A 3494-nucleotide genomic window follows, 5' to 3' on the forward strand; every position below is an offset into this window, starting at 1 on the left:
ACTAGATGGTGCTCAGCTGACCACTCATTTACTCCTTCTCTCAAATCACTGGCGGCAGCAGCAGACCCAGGGACTCTAAGGAGCGTGAAGACAGCACAGGCCAGGCATCTCTGCCTCGTGGTCATGGAGTGGTCATGGGTTGGAACGGACTCAGTGACAGCCAACAACAGTCAGCAAGAGCCTCACAGGCCTGGCTTCTCCCGTGTCCAGTGCCTTCAGGGTGCTGTCTCTGTTTCAAATGGAAAGGTCCCTAGACTCCTGTTCCTTCTGCTCTCCACCACCCGCACCAGAGCATCCTCCGTCAGGGCACCTCAACTACATGGAGGGGAGTTCTCAAGCTACCTTTGGTAAAGGAACAGTTTCATTGCTAATCCATAATAGCCCATACTTTCATAAAGTAAAATAAAAAGAAAATCATAATTCAAAAAAGTTATAGAGAATGTTTCTGTTGTTGTTATGTGCCATCTCTTCACCTGCGACTCATAGCAACCACATGTACAACAGCCTTAAGCCCTGCTCTATCCTATGCCAATCTTGCTGTCTGACACACCTACCCCATTATCCCAGTTACAGAATCAATCCATCTCATCCAGGGTTTTCCTTTCTTGCACTGTCCCTCCACCTTCCCAAGCATGCCATCCGTCTGACTGGTCGTGCTTTGCAACATGTCAAAAATGTGTCAGACGAAGCTTCAGTATCCTTGCCTCCAAGGAGCAGTCTGGTCTCTCTTTCTCTAGGAGAAAACTGTCTCCTAGCAGTCCATGGTATATTCAACACTCTTCTCCAGCACCACAGCTCAAAGGCATCAATTCTCTTTCTATCATCCCTAGTCATTGTCCAGCTTTCTGACACATAGCAAGTAATTGCAAAGACTATGGTCTGGATCAGGCACACCTTAGTCTCTAGACTGACATTGTTGCTCTTCAGTACTTTGGAGCGGTCTCTGACAGCCAACTTTCCCAGTACAATTTTTTTTTTGGTCCCAAGAAATGAACAGGCCTTTATTGCATGGTCTGAGAGGGACGCCAAGTGACCTGGCAGGCCACACAGCACGCGGACAGGATCGAAATTCCCAGTACAATTTGTCTTTTAATTTTCTGGCTGCTGGTACCAAAGGAGTTGATTGTGGAGCCAAGCAAACAAAAGCTGTTAACAATCTCGTTTTTATAATTTCAGTTTTTTAAAGGGTGTCGGGTTTTCTTGCTGTTCTTTTTCAATTTGTTGGAGATATTGGGTTAGAGAGTCAATAGTCTGTTTTTCCTGTCTTTTGATGTGTTTGCTTATTGCTATAAGTTGACCTCTGATTACTGCTTTGGCTGACTCCCAGACGTTTTGGCAAGTGATGTTTTCATTGTCATTAGTTTCAAGAAACTTTTTAATTTCATTTTTTATTTCTTCTACTACCCAGTCATGTTCAAGCAAGGTGTTGTTCAGCTTCCAAATGTATGGGTTTTTTTCTCCTTTATCATCCTATTATTAATTTCTAATTTTGTGGCATTATGGTCTGACAAGATGGTTTGTATTATTTCTACATTTTTGAATCTACTGATGCTTGCCTTGTGACCTAGAATGTGATCTATTCTAGAGAATGTTCCATGCACTTTGGAGAAGAAGGTATACTGTGCTTTTTTGGGGTGCATTAGTCTATAGATATCTATGAGGTCAAGTTGGTTTATTGTATGATTTAATTCTTCAGTATCTCTGTTGAGTTTTTTTCTGGTAGAGCTGTTAATCTCTTCACACACTCATATTTTATTAATCAGACATAAAATAACATCCCAATAAACAGATAGAGGGAAAAGAGTTGCAAAAACCATTAAAAGTGAACTGATAGGATAATTAAGGGGGAGTTGACCCAAGAGGAAGTTAATACATGAGCTGATACAACTTCCCACACACCGAGCTAAACCGAAAGCTGTTCCGGAAGTGGTGGGTCTTCTCTTCATTAGGCCTCTATCAGAGTAAACTAACCACAAGCCAAACAGGGCCCAGAAATAAGCATGAGTTTTACATTTTTAATTTACTGGAGGCGAGAAACGTTAAAGAGTAGTAATATTTTGTGACTCACAAAACCCACAAACAAGTCAAACTTCAGCAGCTCTCAGTGGTGGTTCCTGGAACACAGTCCCATCTGTGTGGCCTGAAGCCACTTTGCTCCACAACTACAGAACCAAGTGGCTGCAACAGAGACTGGGGGGCCCTCAAAAACCAAATGATTTCTCATCCATTCCTTTGCAGAAGAATTTTGCTGGCCCTTATTCCAGTCCTCCCCCTTGTACATGCAAATAAATGCACTGAAGGACTACTGTGAATAGCAGTGTTTAGGTATTCATTTTACCAAAGAGTTTGCTTTTGCTTTATCTAATCTGGGTGGGCTGACAACAACACAATGCAGAGAGAATAATGAATAATAAATAATCTTGAGTAAACTCTCAGTCTACCAAGCAAAGGGAGCTCTGGGGGCCTAATAGGTAAGGAGTTATACTGCCAACCCAAAGGCTGGTAGGGGAATCCACCAGAAAGATGGACAATCTCCTCTCATGTGATTTACAGCCTCAGAAAAACTACTGGAGGGTCAGCTATGGGTCAGTTCTGACTTGGCAGCAATGAGAAAGAGAGAGAGAGATCGATCTCATTGGGAGGAGATTGCCTGTATTTCCCATGCAAAGCGGCTGGTGGATTCAAACAGACAAACTTTCAGCTAGCAGTTCAAGTCTATAAGCACTATGCCACTGGGGCTCCGTTAAAAAGTGTATACAGACTAGAAACTTTCCTTGTTGTGGTTAAGTTTTGTTGAGTCGATTCGAACTCAGTGACTCTGCACAACACTACAAAACACCACACAGTACTGCCCCTCCTCACCATGACTGCTCCCCATACCCGTGACCGTGACCATGACCGTGAGCCTAACACTGCTCAGTGCTGCAATCACTGCTCCCCTGGCCCTAACACCACCCAGGGCTGACCCCCCACAACATACTATGGTGGGTGAAGTGAAGGGTCCTAGAAGGAAGGAAGATCTCCCAAAGGATGCATACAGGAGAGGGCAAGGGTCAGATCCGATGTTTACTGGGTCGCTATTAGTTGTAGTCAGCTCAGTGGTGCCTAGTTTTTCCATACTGATGGGCCACGAGCACCCTATTAGCACAGGAGCGCTTGCTGCAGGTCAAGGACTGTGGTCTTCAATATAAATTGAAGCTCAACATCAAGAAGACAAAGATTCTCTCACCACTGGGCCAAGTGGCAGCATGAAGATGGATGGAGACGAGATTGAGGCTGTTAACAATTTTAGCTTGCTTACATCCACAACCAACACTCTTGGCATTAGCAGCAAGAAATTTTAAAATAATAATGATAATTGCTTAATAATAATTGCTCTGGGGAAAGCTGCTGTCAGGGACCTCTCCAAAGTACAAAAGAACAATGGTGGCTCTCTGGGTTTGGTGCCAGCTTGTGGCAAAATGCACCAAGAAAGTCAAGATCGTCGGTAAATA

Source organism: Elephantulus edwardii, unplaced genomic scaffold, assembly GCF_000299155.1.
Source record: "Elephantulus edwardii isolate Elephantulus edwardi_28Jun2011 unplaced genomic scaffold, EleEdw1.0 scaffold00126, whole genome shotgun sequence".
Classification (NCBI taxonomy): Eukaryota; Metazoa; Chordata; class Mammalia; order Macroscelidea; family Macroscelididae; genus Elephantulus; species Elephantulus edwardii.